Source organism: Phyllostomus discolor, chromosome 5 (assembly GCF_004126475.2).
Source record: "Phyllostomus discolor isolate MPI-MPIP mPhyDis1 chromosome 5, mPhyDis1.pri.v3, whole genome shotgun sequence".
Taxonomy (NCBI): domain Eukaryota; kingdom Metazoa; phylum Chordata; class Mammalia; order Chiroptera; family Phyllostomidae; genus Phyllostomus; species Phyllostomus discolor.
In genome coordinates, this window is record NC_040907.2 from 101722340 (window position 1) to 101741528 (window position 19189).

A 19189-nucleotide genomic window follows, 5' to 3' on the forward strand; every position below is an offset into this window, starting at 1 on the left:
GCCCCTCAGAGGCAGGGACATGGATTAGAGACACTCTTGTCATATGTGAGATCACAATGCAATATTTGTGCCACTTTTTAGGTTGAAGCATTAGAAAGGAACAAATATGACATTATTATTACATATTAGTTTTAGAAACCAGTCTCAGTCTTAAGAATAGGCCCGTTTAGTTAAACAGTTGTTTCTTATTACAAAAGATGATGATGTAGGTGGACTCCCTATGTTTTGCCTCTGTTGCAAGCAATCAGGTACTTACTAAGAGGCATCTCTATGAAAACAAAGGAAAAACAATGGTTAGCAATTGAAGCAGACTATAATGCTAGTTTCTGAAGGCAGTTAGGCAAGAAGATTTTTATTTTTTTATTTACAAAATTTTTAAAATGTATTTCTTTTAGAGAGAAGAGAAGGGAAGGAGAAAGAGTAAGAGAACCATGGATGTGAGAGGGAAACATCCATTGGCTGCCTCTCATATGCACCCTGACTGGTGACCAAACCTGCAACCTAGGCATATTCCCTCACTGGAAATCAAACTGGCCACTTTTCACTTTGCTGGACAACACCCAACCAACTGAGCCACACCAGTCAGTGCAGTCAAGAAGATTTTTAGATATTTGGCCTAAAGTATTTTCATATGGAGTGGAAGCAGGCAGTGACAACCTGGCAAATTATCCTGGTTTGCAGTTTGAATGTCTTTGGTGAATTTTTTTTTTTTTTTGCAATACACATGAAGATTGTCCGTATGTAAACTGTTAGGGTGATTTCTCTGAGGTTTATATCAAGTTTTCTCACTTTAGCTTATATGGCTTTCAGAAAAGGACAGTTTTAATTATCAATGATTTCAAGTCAAATAATGAACAAAAAATTGAAGATATTAGTTTAGAGATTACCAGATGTTGGAAAAAACTAGAAAAATTCAGAATTCAGTTTAGTTCACAAGTGGGAACAAAATCTCAAAAGTAATAAACAACTCTAGAATTTAACATTCAGAATACATGTATATTACTGAAACAATTTTTCTCTGTAAAATCACCCTCATTTTTACCAAAGATAGCCAAATTGGACTAATTTGTTTATAAAAATAAGTCTAGTTTTCATAAAGGTGGCACCCTGGCTACGTAGTTGAGTTGGTGGTAGCATCATCCTTTATACCAAAAGACTGTGGGTTCCGTTCCTTGTCAGGGCACAACCTGGGCTGACGGTTCGATCCCCAGTCAGGTGCATGTGTAAGGCAACCATTGATTTCTCTCCCACATTCACCTCTCTCTCTCTTTCTCTCTCTCTCTCTCCCTCCCTCCCCCTTCCTCTCTTTCTGAATCAATAAAAAACAAACTCTTGGGTGAGGATATTTTGTTTAAAGTATTAATAAAGGTGGTGTGCTCTTTATATAACAGCAGCAAGACTAGTAATTAACCATATAGGCTACTTTAAATCCACTTTGCTGAAATTTTTCATAAGGAATCTTCGGAATGAAGTTTAAAAAGTCCCCTCAAGGCCAGAAAAGCCAAGGTAAGAACTTGTCATCAGTCTTCACCTGCAATATATATAGATTTGTGTGAATTCCTTTAATTTCAAGATCCCCCAAATATCTTGAGGATTCTGTACCTGCCAGGAAGTGATCTTTTTTAATCACTTGGTAAGCCCTGGCTGGCATAGCTCAGTGGATTGAGCACGGGCTTCGAACCAAAGTGTCGCAAGTTCAATTCCCAGTCAGGGTACATGCCTGGGTTGCAGGCCATGACCCCCAGCAACCGCACATTGATGTTTCTCTCTCTCTCTCTCTTTCTTCCTCCCTTCACTCTCTAAAAATAAATAAATAAAATCTTTTTTAAAAATCAGTTAAAAAAATCACTTGGTAAGGCTGCTAGAGACTTTGTAGTCAAGGTGCCAGGCCTACATTTCCAAGAGTTTTATTGGTGTCGATCTTAATTCCTTAAAGTTGTTTTTTCATATCTGAGTCTATGAATGTCTCCCTCAGATGTGACATTTATGTTAAAGTCTTGGTAATATAACTAGTTTCCAATTTGGCCCTGTTACACAGAAAACTGATTTTTATTGACACTATGAAAATAATATTTCCATGAAAATAAGAATACCCACTGGGCCCTGGCTGTTGTGGCTCAATGGATTGAGCTCTGGCCTGGGAACTTCGATTCCCAGTCAGGGCACATGCCTGGGTTGTGGGCCAGGTCCCCATTTGGAGGCATGCAAAAGGAAATCTCACACAATGATGTTTCTCTCCATCTCTGTCTCCTTCCGTTCCCCTCTTTATAAAAATAGATAAATAAATAAAATATTTTTAAAAAGAGAATACACACTAATAATTTCCAAATTCTGGAGGGCATTTCAATTCTACTCACAAAGGTATACTTTATCAAATTGGTATGTCATAGGTAGCTTATGAGAAATTATTTCTTTAAATCTTGAAAATAAAAGATTAAAGAACCAGATTATTTGTGTTTCAAATAAAATGGCATAAAATTATAATCATCCTCATTAGTTTATTCAGTTTCATGTAATTATTTTTATATAAATTTAGTTTTTTTTTAGAGTGCTGCATATCCTCATGAAGTTCAATGATACAGTGTGAAAGTTTATCAGAATCCTGTATCTTAGAGAATGTCAGTCCTCTTTATTAATCTCTCTGCATATAAAACATTTTTTCAAAATAAAACAGATTAAGGCAATGACTCTCTGTAAATGGCAAAGACTTAAAGTTACATGGTTAAAAATCTGATTACAATGAAATTGATAAAGATATTTGCTTTTCTCTGCAACACACAATATATTAGGATAACAACTGGATTTGCAAATAAAAACATCAGGACATTGTGCTTTCTTGGAAATTTTATATACTTTCTGTAACATTTATTTTAATAAATATTTGCATGCAAATACTTTATTACTTTTTGACAATGCTTTCCATGTAATTTTAACATATCAAATACATCTACTTAGTGTAATAACCCCTTTTAACAATGAGAGTGAGAGATTTCCTTTGAAAAGTTTCAGGATTCTTCTTTAAAAAATCTCAGTTATTTTTTGATTAAGAAGAAGACTATTAAACATTTGAGTTTTGAGATGTTTGTTAAACATGTTGTAAGTTTTAAAACACTTGCTCTAATAAAATCACAGGGCACTGTGAAACAATACTTAATTATCCATTTAATAATGGTGACAATGAAAGACTTTGTAGGCAGGCTCTCTACTCCTCCTGTTCCACAGATACCCACATCTTCTTGCACAGTTCCAGCCTCAACCCTGAGACATGATGGTGAAGATCAGAGTGAAGGGATTTGGCTAATATTGGGAGCCTAGTCACCAGGGCTGCTTTTTACTCTGGCAAAGTGGATGTTGTTGCCATCAGTGATCCTTTCATTGACTTCAGCTACATGGTCTACATGTTCCAGTATGATTCTACTCCTGAAAAGTTCAAAAGCACAGTCAAGTCTGAGAATGGGAAGCAGGTCATCAATGGAAAGTCCATCTCCATCTTCCAGGAGTGAGATCCTGCCAACATTAAATGGGGTGATTCTGCTGCTGAATACATTGTGGAGCCCACTGGTGTCTTCATTACTATGAAGAAGGCTGGGGCTCACTTTAAGGGTGGAGCCAAGAGGATCATCATCTCTGACACTTCTGTGGATGCCTCCATGTTTGTGATGGGTGTGAATCGTGACAAGTATGACAACTCTATGAAGATTGTCAGCAAGGCCTTCTGCACCACCAACTACTTGACCCCCCCAGCCAAGGTCATCCATGACAACTTTGTGAAGGGACTCATGACCACAGTCCATGCATAACTGCCACCCAGAAGACCGTGGATGGCCCCTCTGGGAAGTTGTGGCATTATGGTCAAGGGGCTGTCCAGAACATCACTTATGCTGCTACTGGAGCTGCCAAGGCTGTGGGCAAGGTCATCCCTGAGCTGAATGGGAAGCTCACTGACATGGCCTTCCATGTCCCCAGCCCCTTTGTGTGGGTTGTGGATCTGACCTGCCACTTGAAGAAAGCTGCCAAATATGATGACATCAACAAGGTAGTGAAGTAGACATCAGAAGATCCTCAAGGGCATCCTGGGCTATACTGGAGACCAGGTTGTCTCCTGCAACTTTAACAGTGATACCTACTCCTCCACCTTTGATGCCAGGGCTGGCATTTTCCTCAATGACCACTTTGTCAAGAGTATTTACTAGTATGACAATGAATTTGGCTATAGCAACAGGGTGGTAGACCTTATGGTCCACATGGCCTCCACGAGTAAGAGCCCTGGACCACCAGCCCCAGTGACAGGAAGAGAGACTCTCAGCTGCTGGGGAGTCCTTGCCCTAAATCAATCCCCAACACACTGAGAATCTCCTGACCTCTGATTTACATCCTAGATTCCCTGAGAGGGGAAGAGCTTAGGGAGCCCTGCCTTGTCATGCACCATCAATAAAGTTCATTGTATCCAGCCAAAAAAAAATTTCCTCAGAAATGCATTTCCATAATTTATACCTTGTTTTACAAAAAAAAATATGTTTTTCCATTCAAAGTTGCTTCTATTGTTACTCTTATTATTCATTTGCAGATATTCATTAACAGATCCAAATTTATCTTTTAGCTTTTCTGTAACAAGAAGTCAAAAATAAGTAAACTGAGATTTTTTAGCAGTTAATGTTCTAGTATTTTATCTCATTTGGAAATGATCTGGATATTCAATGACTATTTATCATTTATTTAGCTGGCAAAACTTTAAAGTCTCAAGTTACTAAACAATTTGGGGAAACCATTTTTAAGTACAAATACTATAACGCATATAATCATTACTAAAAAGTTACAGCTTAAAAACAACCTTTTCATCCTACTTGTATCCATCTAGTTTACTACATTTTAACAATTACTGATAGATTATTTATAAAAATTTGTTTCTACCAAGTTATTATTCTTGCTGACATTTTGCTACAGAGATGATGAACATATTTAACTAATAAACCCAGGTAGAATAAAAGTATTACACTTAATGTTGATACATCCAAAGACATGCCTATTTAACCAAACCAAACCCAAATTGTCTCCAGTATCAAATATTTTTCCAAATTATGTGATCCTATCCAGCCTTAAGGTTAGTCTCTATTGTATATTTTTTTAAAGCCTCAACTTTTCATTTTATTTTAATTAATTGATTAATTTATTTTGTTTTTTTATTCTCACTGGAGAATATGTTTATTGATTTTAGAGGGAAGTGGAGAGAGAGAGAGAAACATCAATTGGTCACCTCCCTGACAGGAGAACAAACCCACAATCTACGAATATTCCAACTGGAAATCAAACCCACAACCTTTTGGTCAATGGGATGAGCTTCCAACCAGCTGAGCCACCCAGCCAGGGCAGTTTCTATTATATAACTTTTATATAAGTGTTTAATTTCTTTAAACACTTATTAAACCAATTAAAGAGAGCATTTTACATACATACCAACTTTAGTAATATCCTGCAGAGGTAGACATACAGATATAACCAGAGACTTAATATACACAGATATACATATACACAGATATAACCAGAGACTTAATAGTTTCATTTAAAATTTTCAACCATAAGGGAAAGTCCCCAATAATTTATAGCAGTTGAACTAAGTATATTATCTCAGATGGCTAAGGTTTTTTCTTATTAATATTTGTGGAGAAGACAATTAAAATTTGTATTTGTCCTTGGCAAAGAGCCTTGAAGCCATATCAGCAATTTACAGTTTAAGAAATTTTAAAGTACCTGCTCGGATGCCCAAATTTCTTTTGGGATCATTTTAGAGCTCTTTTCTAAAAAGTCATTTTTGTGTGCGTGTGCACTGTTGGTGAGAATGAAGATTGGTGCAGCAACTGTGGAAAGCAGTGTGGAGTTACCTCAAAAAATTTAAAATGGGCCCTGGCTGGTGAGGCTCAGTGGTTTGAGTGCTGGCTTGTTAACCAAAGAGTCACGGGTTCCATTCCCAGTTAGGACATATGCCTGGGTTGTGGGCCAGGCCCCCACTTGCAGGGTCAGGGTGGGGGAAGGGTGTAAGAGGCAACCAATCAATGCATATCTCATGCATTGTTTCTCTCCCTCTCTTTGTCCCTCCTTTCCACTGTCTCTAAAAATAAATAAATAAATACTTTAAAAATTAAAAATGGAACTGCTTTAAACACAGTCATTCCACTTTTGGTAATTTATACAAAGAAACCAAAAAAACATTAGAAAGAATATATGCACCCCTATATTCATTGCAGCCTATTTACAATAGCCAGGATTTGGAAGCAGCCCAAGTGTCCACCAGTAGATGAGTAAATAAAATAACTATGGGACATTTACACAATGAAATACCCCTTGACTGTATAAAAGAAGAAAATTTTACCTTTTGTGACAGCATGGATGGACCTGGAGAACATTATACTAAGTGAAATAATCCTGTCGGAGAAAGATAAGTACCATATGATTTCATTGATATGTAGAATCTAGTGAACAAACTGAACTAACAAGAAGAATTGAGACAGACTTGTTGATAGAGAGGAGGCTGACAGCTCCAGGAAGTCTGGGGGAGGGGAAGGGAAAGCAAGTAGAGGGATCAAGCTAAAAAGAAAAAAGAGAAAGAACTCTTGGAAACATACAACAGTGTGGTGATTGTGGGGGGGATGTTGGGTGGAGGTGGAGGAGGATATAGGGGGAATAAATAGTAATGGAAAAATTAACAAAAAGAAAAATAACTACATAAAAAGTCATTTTGTCTTTTAGGAGCTTCTGCATATCAATCACATTGTCCCCAAGAAGTTTGGATTCCTCTTCTTTAGAGGGGTGGGCCCTCCAGGTGGACTTACAACAAAGGTTTTTTTTTTTTTTAATGACAATTAGAGTTTTAATTTATTTTGACTGAGTTGGTCTATTTTATTAAAAAAGCACAAGAGGAAGGACCAATATGTTTGTACATATAACTAACAGAAATTTTGAGGAAGGAACTTTTGGGGAACTTTTAGAGGGTGAAGTTTATGTGTTAAAGATAAATTCCCCCGAAAGCTCTCATGGCCAGACAAAAAGGCAAAAGAGATTTTAAGTTTATCTTTGAATCATTTAATTACTTATAGACCTCTAAATACTAATTGAAAATGCTTCTCATTCAGCTTGTTTAATATTTCTAAAATTTTCTCATTGTGTGTAAATATGTTACAGAACAAACAAGGGGGGGCCTGGGACAATATACTATTACTGAAAGAAGCCTCCAGGTCCGTTATGTCCGCCGCCAGAGGAAAGATGTCTCTCAATGCCAGAGATTTGTGAAAAGGAAAGGAAATGTTTATTTAACGCTATACAAACTTAAAGTTGTGACCTAATGTCTTTATCAAAAATCCTAAAGTCCCTTAAAACACCCATAAACAGACACAGTCCTTCCTTCTTTCCCCCTTTGCCCAGTCCAAAGTACCGTATCTCAGGAAAGGAAATAGAAGTCCATGGCTCAGGCAGTTCTCTGGTTCTTCCCAGTTAGTACTCCATCTCGACTGGGAGACCTCCCTGGGTTCCCGGCACCCTCAGCTGAGTTGCTGGGGATCTCTGCTAAAACCAGGTGGTGGTTCCCCCTTCTAAAGCTGTGGGGATCCCCACTCTGGCAAAGGCACGTGCTCCTCTCTCCCAGGGCCACAGCAGTCCCCACTCAGCCAAAACCACGTGCTTCTCCCCCTGCACAATGGCTGCAGGGGGAGGGTCACCACTCTGCCAAAGCCGAGTGACGAGTGACGGTTCTCTGCTAAAGCTGCATGGTGATTCTCTCTTGCAGGGCTGCGGGAGTCCTCACTCTGCTAAAGCTGCGTGGTTCTCTCTTTCTCAATGGTTGCTGCATCTGGGTTTAAATCCCCACACCAGTCTTTCTCTGCACCCCCATTTCTGACTCCTCCCATGCTCGGCTTCACATGCCAGAACTCATACCCTTCCAGTTTTACTGGACTGCTATCATGAGTCTGGGCAGGTGTGGCCCCATGTCCTGGAGCCAATCTTCTCCAAGCTCCCACGTAGGCGCTGTTAACTCGGGGGACCTGCCCCCCCAGTCACATCTTGGGGGGAGGTCCCTTTCCATCCCCCTGGCCTAGAGCATGGCCTTAGCTATCCAACATATCTAAGCGACCAGCCAAAGGCTATAGATATGTTAAATGACCACACCAGAGGTTAGCTACAAAGCTGTCCTGCATGTTCTTGCTCTGTGTGCCCCTTCCCCCAACTCACACCTGTGGGGGAAGGGGTGAAGACATCTTAAAATCTCCTGGACACCTTGAGTTCTGGACCCCATTTCAAATGCCTATTTGGGGTCACCCCTCTTGGCTGCACCCTGTAACAAATACACTAATTTTGGAATTTTGAAAGGTCCTGAAGTGGCCACTGTCATTCTAAATTGTCTTTTGTAACAGAGGTCCATCAAGATAGATAACTAACAGAGGATTAACCATAATGTTTAAACATAAATCCAGCTGGTGTTGCAGAAGATGGGGGTTGTTGTTTTGTAGCAGTTGTAGACAAAGAATGCCCCATTATTAAAAACAGAACTCTCTAGTGGAAACCTAGAAGACCAAGCACAAAGGGTTCAAGCAGCTACCTTGCTCAAATACAGCAATGTTTCTGAAATAAAACAGAGAACTTGAATTTCACAATGCTGACACCCTAAGTGTCACTAAAGTACAAAAAGTCAGGAGGCTCTGTCTAGAAATAAATGATAAAGATTGATTCAAGAGTCTTAGAATTTGCAAACTGAAAATAGAGGTAGGCAAAAACTCAGAATTGTTCCCAAGAAGAAAAAAGTTGAGATTTATAGTAAGAGTTATATCCTTGAGAATATTCAGTCCTACATTCTTAGCCCTTGGATTGGTCCAGGACTATTATTAGTTAGATGTCAGGTGGTCTGGATGATGGGGGTCAGGTGGCCTGGTCATGTCCTAAGTCCCTTAGGGAATCGTCCAAGGGCTATCAGTAGGTTTAATGTATTTCCAGGCTTGACACACAATGAACTAGTGTATTTCAAGAGATGCAAAGTTCAAAAGTTTAAGTTCCCAGGGTCATTTAGACAAGAAACGAATCATTTACTCAGGCCTCAACCTTCATAATGTTAATAATTTGTCAGCTTGGTTAAAATGACAGCATTTTATGTTTTCCTTGTCTTTACTCTTTCCTCAAAACTTGTGCAGTAGGTGTTCCTTCAGCAGGCTCTGTGCAGCAGGGCACAGCCCCAGTCACCACACAGGGTTCCTTGAAGCAGCCTCTCCCAAAGGGGCCACCTCCAGGAGGCTACCCTGGGGTAACAGCTGCAACTATTGCCTTATGGGTGTTCAGGTGTCTTACTGGTAGTTATCCCAGCTGTCCTCACCACTCAGCCCTAGCAAAGCAGTCCAGAAACTTGGAGTTAGGCATTTTGTAAGAATTTTCTTAGTAAATATCTTAAGGCTTGGGAAGAGGCAAGACCCCAATCTCCCCTGACTATGCTGAGTGGTAGATCCCCAGCTACCCAGACCTGCTTGGGACAGGCTTGCACAGTATGTGCCCTTTCATCATCCTTTGAGCAGTGGGGGCCCATTAAAACTGTAGAGCCGGGATCTGGCCCCAACACCAGCAAGTCTTCATTGACTATGTGGACCACCTCTAGAAAATTGCCCTGAAAGAGCAGCTACAAATTAAAGACAGTCATTCCTTACATGGACACTCGGCATGAGAAGTCCTGGGATTTTCCATCAATTAGGGTCTCAGGTGTCTCTTTTGAGATAATTCCCGGGTCAGCCAGGCCTGCCCTACCCTGACAAATAGGCCAACACTCTCTAGTTCTGCTTTCCAGGAGAACATGCTCACTTGTATAATTTGAGACTTAGAAAAAGGCAGCTGTCTTGTGTTACAAAGATCCTATTCCTGTGACCAGTCTTCTCTTGACCTACTCCCTAGCTTAGGCTCCTGGCTACCCTGCACAGTCAGGCCATGCATGTATAGTGTGAACTCCTTCAGCAGGCTTTGGGCAGGAGAGGCCTCCAGACCTAAGGAGCTGGGGTCCAGCCTCACCTACCTGCATATTCTCAGTTGTGGAGAGAGACCACCCTCTCAAAATCACCCTGGGCTAGCCACTGCATTTGGAGACAGTCATTTGAACTTGCTGCCTCTGTTGCTGAGAGCTTCTCCAGCTCCCAGGGTTTCCAGCCCCACCCAAGCAAGGCAGTCCAGTAACCTGGCACTCTTCAGTCAGTTTGAATATTGCTCATTGGGTATTTTAGGGCTTGCAAGGTGACATCCTGTGACTCAACCTCTCCCAATCTTGTCAGTTCCAGATCCCTGGCCATTCCACAGATGCATGGGCAGTAAATTTCCCATCAGCCAACCTGGGGCAGCAGGACCCTCCAGACTATGGGCTGGGACCCAGCCTAACCACCTGAAAGTCTTTAGTCAGGAGGTGGCCCACCTTCTAAAAATAACCTCAAGGTGGCAGCTAAAATTGGTCACAGTCATTTTTAAAAATTTTTTTTAAATTCTCACCTGAAGACATTTCCTCATTGCTTCTAGAGAAAGAGGAAGGGAGAGAAACAGCAGCATGAGAGAGACTCATGGCTAGGTTGCCTCCTGTAGGTGCCCAGACAGGGGACTGTACACACCTGGACCAGGATTGAACCCACAACCTTTTGACTATGGAACAACTGAGCCACACTGGCTAGGGCCACACCAGCTAGGACCATAGCCAGCCACCTGAGGGTCCTGGGCTGACCTCTTGGGCAACCAGTGTGCCAGCTGTTCGTATTAAATGATTGCTCAGTCAGATGGTCTGGGCCTGCCCTTGCAGGGCAGACCTGTATCCTCCATCTCTGCTTTCAAGGGGAAATATCTGACTTTGTGTAGTTGAGGGATTGAATTTGCACAGATGCCTGTGTCCACAAGATCCTATTGTTGTGATTCAGCCTCTCCTAACCTGTGTGCTTTTCCAGGTCCCCAGCAACTCTGGGCTGGGCTTCTCATGAATTCATAGTTTGCATTACTTCAGTGGGCTTTGGCAGCTAGGTCTTCCAGAACTGTCAATATGGTGGCTGTTTTCAACCACCTGCATAGGCTCCAGTTTAGAGAAGCCCACCTCATGAAAATCACCCTCTGGCTGAAGCAGCAAATCGACCATAGTTAGTCTTCCTTGAACTTGCTGCCTTATGAGGTCCTGGGCTTCTGAAATCCTGCATTTAATTTGAATATTGCTCATTAGGTATTTTAAAGCTTGAATGTGGCATAAAACTTGTCCTCCAAGAACCTGTTCTGTGACTCAACCTCTCCTGACTCATTTCCATTCCAGACCCCTGGCTATTCTTTTTTTCTTTCTAAATTCTTGTTTATTCTGTTGTGGTTGTCCCAATTTTTCCCCCTCCTCCCTCCTCCACCTAGCCTAACCCTACCCTGCACTCCCACAGTCAATTCCCACACTGTTGCCATGTCCATGGGTCATTCATGTATGTTCTTTGACTATTTCCTTCTTTCCACCATTCCCTGACTCCCCTCTTTCCTCTGGCAGCTGCCAGCCTGTTCCCTATTTCCATGTCTCTGGTTCTGTTTTGTTCATTAGTTTATTTTGTTCATTAGATTCCTCTAATAAGTGAGGTCATATGGTATTTGTCTTTCACTTACTGGCTTATTTCATTGAGCGTGATAGTCTCCATTTCCATCCATGCTGTCACAAAGAGTAGGAACTCTTTCTTCTTCTCTCTGCTGCATAGTATTCCACTGTATAAATGTACCACAGTTTTTTAATCCATTCACCTACTGATAGGCACTAAGGCTGTTTTCAAAACTTGGCTATTGTATATAGCACATAGGGGTACATAAGTCCTTTTGAATTTGTGTTTTGGGATTCTTAGGGTATACTCTCAGCAATAGAATTGCTGGGTCAGAAAGCAGTTCCATTTTTAATTTTGAGGAAGTTCCATACTGTTTTTCACAGTTGCTGCACCAGTGTGCATTCCCACCAACAGTGCACTAGGGTTCTCTTTTCTCTGCAACCTCGTCAGCATTTGTTGTTTGTTGATTTATTAATGATAACTATTCTTTTTTAAAAAAGATTTTATTTATTTATTCTTACAGAGAGGAGAAGGGAGAGACAAAGAAGGAGAAAAACATGGATCAGTTGCCTCTCTCACGCCCCCAAGTGGGGAAGTGACCAACAACTCAGGCATGTGCCCTTACAGGGAATCAAACCAGCAACCTTTCAGTTCGCAGGCCAGCACTCAATCCACTAAGCCACATCAGCCAGGGCATGACAGCCATTCTGACCTGTGTGAGGTGATATTTCACTGTGGCTTTAATTTGCATCTCACTGATGGCTAGTGATGTTGAAGATCTTTTCATATGTCTAAGGGACATCTGTGTGTCCTTCATGTCCTTTGCACATTTTTAATTGGATTGTCTTCCTGGTGTTGAGTTGTATGAATTCTTTATATATTTTGGAGATTAAACCTTTGTCTGATATATCATTGGCAAATATGTTCTTCCACACGGTTGTATTGGATGAGCCAGCATCTGAGATGCTGGGTCCCTCCTGACATCTGCTTCTTATTCCAGGTGTTGGTTAGCCAAAACTACACTGGCCAGAGCATGGGCAGTATACACTCTGACAGATGACTCTACATAGCTGATGCCCTCAAGGCAAGGGACTCTGGGGTAGTCCCCAGTCACCCTCAACCTCCAGAGATAGAGGAGCACCAACCCCTTAAAGTGAGAGTCAGTTTCCACTTGGACATACTGCCCAGTGGTGTCCTGGCTTCCCCAGCAGTCATGATGTCCTTATGGAGGGGAGCCTTGGCCATCCAGCCCAGTGGCCCTTTCCTGGGCAGACATGAAATCCTGCCTTTTGCAGCTCAGTCTTCAGAGTAAATATCCAACCAAATTTTGGTAGGTTAGGACCTTTAACTAGGTATCTGCTTTGTATGCCCAAAAGCTAGAGCTTGGTGGCTTTCCTTAAGAAGGTAAATTAGAAGCTAAATTAGTCCTAGACTTGCTTGGTTTCTTTGGGGTTCTCTTGCTAGGAGCCGAGCAATATCCTAACTGCTACATATCCCAGGCATTTCTATGTTTCTGCCTCTCCATCCTTAGTGTGTGGCTTTCCTTAAGATGTAAGGTGGCTACTGAGCCCCTGGGTATTGGGAAAAAAATCTCTCCATGAATGAGACATAGTTTTGCATGGTCCAAGCTTTCTGAGCAAAGACATGTTTCAATAACAAATCCTTGGAAACTGGAGATAGTGTCTCCCTTAAGCTAGAGACCTCCAGGGAGATTTGGAGAGTTAAAACCCTCTCCTCCACCCTGGAGACATTTCTCACATTCCAAGTATTTAAACCTAGTGGTGTCTATCTTCTCTTTCCTGAAGGAGATTTGATTAAAGAGTAATCTCAAGGGGCAAATCCAACAGAAGATTATAAAACTCCTAATTTGGGGGTTCCTTTACTGTGACACAAACCACATTGTATGTGAAGGTAACATCAGGGCTTCACTGTATCCTCCTCTAGAGATTGGGAAACTGGTGCTAAAATGCTGCTCTGGCTGCTTTTGTCATGAGTAATCACCTGTTTCTCTGATACTGAACACCTCAGGTCTCCTGTCAGTATATTATAGAGAATAAACTGTGGTAGTAGGTTAACTTGTTAGCTTACAATTAGGGCACCATGTCAGACCCTTCAGTTTCCCATTTAATAAATCTGAGTCTCAAGTGCACCAGCTGAGTCTATTTCTTATAAAAACAATCTTAGAACCTATGTCTTATATAGTAGTCAGAACTTGGCAACTTAGTACTCCCAAAGGCAAAGAAGTTCCTGGGTATGTATGAGTGTTCAAGCTGCATCTCTTGCCACCCCAGACTACATCAGAGTTTGATATCAAGGAATAAAGTGAGAGTGGATGTTAGTGATGCATCTTATAGTGGTTGGTTTGTTCCAGGAAGTTTGTTACACTGTTTTGCTACTACTGTTACACTGCCATCTTTCCCAGGTTTTCACAATGTCTTATCAATAGAAAAATATTTTCCAAGTTCCAAACAATTTATAGTTATGATAGGAAATAAAATTAAATAGGGAATTTGTAGACCTATTTTGTGCTGTTTACTAATGGTACACTCTTAGGAAGGTCATCATCCTGCTCGGTCTCAACTCCTGAAAATTAAAATTGATGATTAAAAATTTCAGATCTGAGCCCTGGCTGGCGTAGCTCAGTAGATTGAGTGCGGGCTGTGAACCAAAGTGTTGCAAGTTCGATTCCCAGTCAGGGTACATGCCTGGGTTGCAGGCCATGACCCCCAGCAACCCCACATTGATGTTTCTCTCTCTCTTTCTCCCTCCCTTCTCTCTCTAAAAATAAATAAAATTAAATTTTAAAAAATTTCAGATATGGTGCCCTGGCTGGCGTAGCTCAGTGGACTGAGCGCGGGCTGGGAACTAAAGTGTCCCAGGTTCAATTCCCAGCCAGGGTACATTCCTGGGTTGCAGGCCAGAACCCCCAGCAACCGCACATTGATGTTTCTCTCTCTCTCTCTCTCCCTCCCTTCCCTCTCTAAAAATAAATAAATAAAATCTAAAAAAAAAAAGAAACATTTAAAAAAAAATTTCAGATATGGTGACTGGGAGGAAAAATGTGCCAATATATGTGAAGATCTGTAGTAAACATAAATCCCAGCTGAGAGACTGGAAGGTGGAAGGAAAGTCCAGGCAGCATGGAAATGAGTTATCTTTCAGAGCAAAGCAAAAGCCGGCTCCAGTGATGTCACGTGTCTGAATTCACACATGGTCAGCACAAGACTTCATATCCTGACAGCAACAATGCCCATGACTCCTAAACTGTACAATCAACTTGCAGTTATTACCACTTTGTGTAAATAATGCAGAACACATAGTACCAGTCTGCTTAATGGTCTTGAGATAATGGAACATGAGTCTAGGCTTTCACTTAATGCTGCTTTAATGGAGATAATTGAGTACTCATGTTTTCCAATTTGCTTAAACAAAAGTACCTTTCAACTTGGCACAGGTGCTTTCATGCATACAGAGCAATGCTTAGCATGGGCAAGGAGAAGGAAAAACACATGACTGGGAAATCAGCATCCAGTTCTTACCACAACCATCTCTTAAAAATACATACTCTGCTCAGATGGTAAAATTGCAGCACCTGAAGTTATAGTAACTACAGAATTTTTGTACCTATTCAAATGTATCCTGCAGCTTTCTCAAAAGTTATTGAATAAAACAGATATCAGAATGTTGAGAAGCATTGCTGATTTGTATTAATTATGTGTCATTCACTGCTATTCTAATCGGGAGTGCATAATTAATACACATAAGAAAAAAGACCATAATTAATACATATAAGAAGCTCCAGTGATGAAAGATTCTTGGTTGCTCTTTTCTGAGTTTTTATAAATGATTTCTGAAGTTGTTTACTGATGAATTAGGTCATGTCTGAATCAAAACCATTATCTGATTGTTTTATACCCCAGCGAGAGCAGCCTGCCCCTCCCCAGGACTCAGTCTGCCCCTTCAGGCCTTCAAAGCTTTCCTCTCTTGGCAGCTTTTTGGATAATATGACCTGACTCCTGGACAATCAGTTGTTCTCTCTCTCTCTCTTTGCAATTTTTAAAAATTACAACTTAATTTAAAGCGTGCAGTTAAAAAAATACCTTTAATATATTACAAATTTGTGCAACCATCAGCACTAACCCTGGAACATTTTAATTCACCACAAAAGAAACCCCACCCCACTCAGCAGAGTCTTCTTATTTCTCTCTCATCTAACTCCTTGCAACCACTAATATACTTTCTGTCTCTGTAGATTTGCCTATTCTGGAGATTTCATATAAATAGAATTATATGATATGTGAGCTTTTGTGTCCACCTTCTTTCACTCAGCATAATGTTTTCAAAGCTCATCTGTGTCATAGCATGTTCATCCATGCTCCAGCATTCCTATTACAGCTGAATAATATTCCATTGTATAAACAGACCACATTTTGTTTATTCACTCATCAGTTGATGGTCATTTGGTTTGTTTCCACTTTTTTGGCAGTTATGAATATGTTGCTATGAGCATTTGTGTACAGGTTTTATATGAAGATGTTTTCACTTCTTTGCAGGATACGCATACAAACAATTACTGTGTCGTCTAGTAACACTCTTAACATCTGAGGAACTGGAAAATGACCTTCCAAAGTGGCCACACTAATTTACATTCCCACTAGCAATGTGTATGAGGGTTCCTTTTATTCCACATCCTCAATAACACTTGTTATCTGTCTTTTGATTCTAGCTTCTAGTGGGTGTGAAGAGATATCTTGTGGTTTTGATTTGCATTTCCCTAATGACTAATGATATTGAGCCTCTTTTTAAGTGCTTATTGGCCATTTGTGAAGTTTATTGGGAGATGTTTGTTTAAATCCTTTGTCCATTTTTAAACTAGGTTGTCTTTTGGTTATTGAGTTGTAATAGTTTTTTATATATATATTCTAGATACTTGACTCTTATCAGGTTTATGATTTGCAAATATTTTCTTTTATTCTGTAGGTCATATTTTCAATTAATAGTGTGCTTTGATGCACAAAAGTTTATTTAATTTTTATAAAACACAATTGTCCACTTTTTCTTTTGTTGCATGTGATTTCGATGTCATATCTAAGACACTATTTCCTGTCCATGGTCACAAAGATTTATAACTATATTTTATTCAAGTGTTTTATAGTTTTAGTTCTTAAATTTAGGTCTTTGATTGATTTTGAGCTAATTTTTGCATATGATGTGGGGTAGGATCCAAATTCACTCATGCATGTGAATGTCCAGGTGTCCCATCATCATTTATTGAAAGCCTATTCTTTTCCCATTGAATGGTCTTGGCATACTTGTTAAAAATTGGTTGATCATGTGTTTATTTCCAGACTCTCAATTCTATTCCATTGATATATGTGCCTATTCTTACACCAGTACCACACTGTCTTGATTTGTACTCTCATTATACTAGGTCTCAAACTCAAGAAAGTGTAAGTCTTCCAACTTCATTCTTTTTTTTCAAGATTGATTTAGTTATTCTGAGTTCCCTGCATTTCTATATAATTTTAGGATCAACTTGTCTGTTTTTGTATAAAAAAAAAGTTAATGGCATTATACCAGTCAGTTTTTGCTTGAGAATTAATTTGAGACTATTTATTAAAAACCTTTATTTAGAGAGTCAGGAACTTAGTGATCTGAGGGTGATTCAGATTACTTGAGCTTAAATATTACCCCATCTATTCAACAACCACCATACACAGTAATGAAATGATGGATATTCAATTTAGGAGGTCAAAATGCCTGGAGACACCAAGCATGTCCTCACTCTGAATGTCATCTGCTATCTCATCTGCCTTGCTGTCCTTGCCAGCTTGGACTCTAGGAAAAGCCTAGTTGTGGCCTGTGGTCTGCACAGATGGCTAGAGAACTTCTGACAGGTCACTTTCTTTTCCAGCAGTGCTATCACATGTTTAGGAAGGACTCTGTTCCTTAACTCTTACATCCCAGTGCCTGGAGACCTTATAAATCCTCTGTGCACACAATCTTGTAGAAGCCTCCCTTATGAGTACTTTGCAGGAACGGCATTTGAAAGACCAGGAGCTCTGACTTGAAGCTCGCTGGCTTCAAAGTCATAGACAGCTAAGCACTCTAATCCATAAGGGCAAAAAGCAAAATAAATAAATAAAAGCAAATTTTAATCTTATAAAAACTAGATGTTGATCCATGTAGGAGTGTCACAGAACTCTACATTCCCACTGCTCTGGCTTGGGACTCAGAATTCTGTCTTCCTTGTGCGACATGCAGAAGTTTTTATTTTCTGTAGCTGCACTATTCTGAGAGTCCTAGGCAGGGATTCCCAGTGAATTAAATTTCTTGTTCCCTGAGCCTTTTGTTCCTATCCTTTCACAGGGAGTCAGAGTACAATTCACAAAAGAGCTTCTGACCTCCCCTCCTGCTCATAGAATCATGAAGACCTGCAAGTGTCTGTGAATCTGTCAAGGGGCTTGGTGGGAGAGCTCTGTGGAAGGTACCTTTGTTCTTGTGATGGATTTGAGACTCTGTCCTGGATGATCATGAGCACTGTAGAAAACACTGCTGTACCTTATGGCCTTTTTTGTTGGGAGCCTCAGTTTCCCTGGCCTTTGAGTAATTAAGGACCTGATGCAGGGGATAGAAACCTTTTGAAACTCCCTGACTGGCCTATGTCCCTTTCTGGGAATGGACACCCTGGCTTCTGTATGTCCTTCATGGCTACAATTCATTAGCTGAGCAGGGACCAGTCACATTCTCTCTTTCTGGAAGCTGAGACCTACCCAACCTGGAGTCATTCAATGGTAGGTGCATGGGCTTGTGTCAATATGTCAAATGGATACCCTATGTGGACCAAAGGTTAGAGGGCAGGCAACTTGAGTGATCAGAGAAAGTCATAAATAGGAAGAAAGGGAAAGAACCGAAGGGCAGCCGTCCATGCCCATACTCCCCATAAGGCCCAGACGGGCCTGCTGTAGTGACCAGGCCCAGCCCAAAGTCAAAACTAAACCTTAGAGGGCATCTGTCTTATCTAGCTCCATAAACTTTGCTATCTGAGTGGGTCAGAACCCAGGAACATGAATGTGAATCCAGGGGTACCTGGGCGTATCTTGAGGACATTTTTTTAGGTGTCTTGCCTTTTTTTCTTTAAAATTATTTGTAGAGCCCTGGTCAGTTTGGCTCAGCTGGTTGGAACATCTTCCCATTAACCAGAAGGCTGCCAATTCGATTCCCAGTCAGGGCACATGCCTAAGTTGCAAGTTTGATCCCCTGTGGGGCATGTAGGAGAGGAATCCAATCAATGTTTCCCTCCCCCCCCCCCCCCCCCCCAGGCCTTCCCCTCCCTCTCCTCTTCTCTAAAATCAATAAGCATGTCCTTGGGTGAAAATAAATTTTAAAAATGTATAAAATGAGGAACCATTTTACTCTAGAATAGAGATATGCTTTTGAAAAGTGTTTTCCTACAAAGAATTTTTGATCTGAAATGATATTGCGTGTCCCCTGGATTTTTAACTTCGGACTTACTAGCCCCACTTTGAGAAACAAAAAGTCTGTCAAGCTGCCTGATTTTGCAGGTGAGAGGATGAAACCAGAGACAAGGGCCTTTCTCTTCCCACCTTGCCCTCAATTTTCTAATCTGAAAA

General features: G+C 40.7%; 1 pseudogene; it reads left to right on the forward strand.

The window, feature by feature from the left end:
- The first annotated feature begins 3225 nt into the window (after positions 1–3225).
- LOC114497001 lies at positions 3226–4462 on the forward strand (annotated as a pseudogene).
- Positions 4463–19189: the final 14727 nt, after the last annotated feature.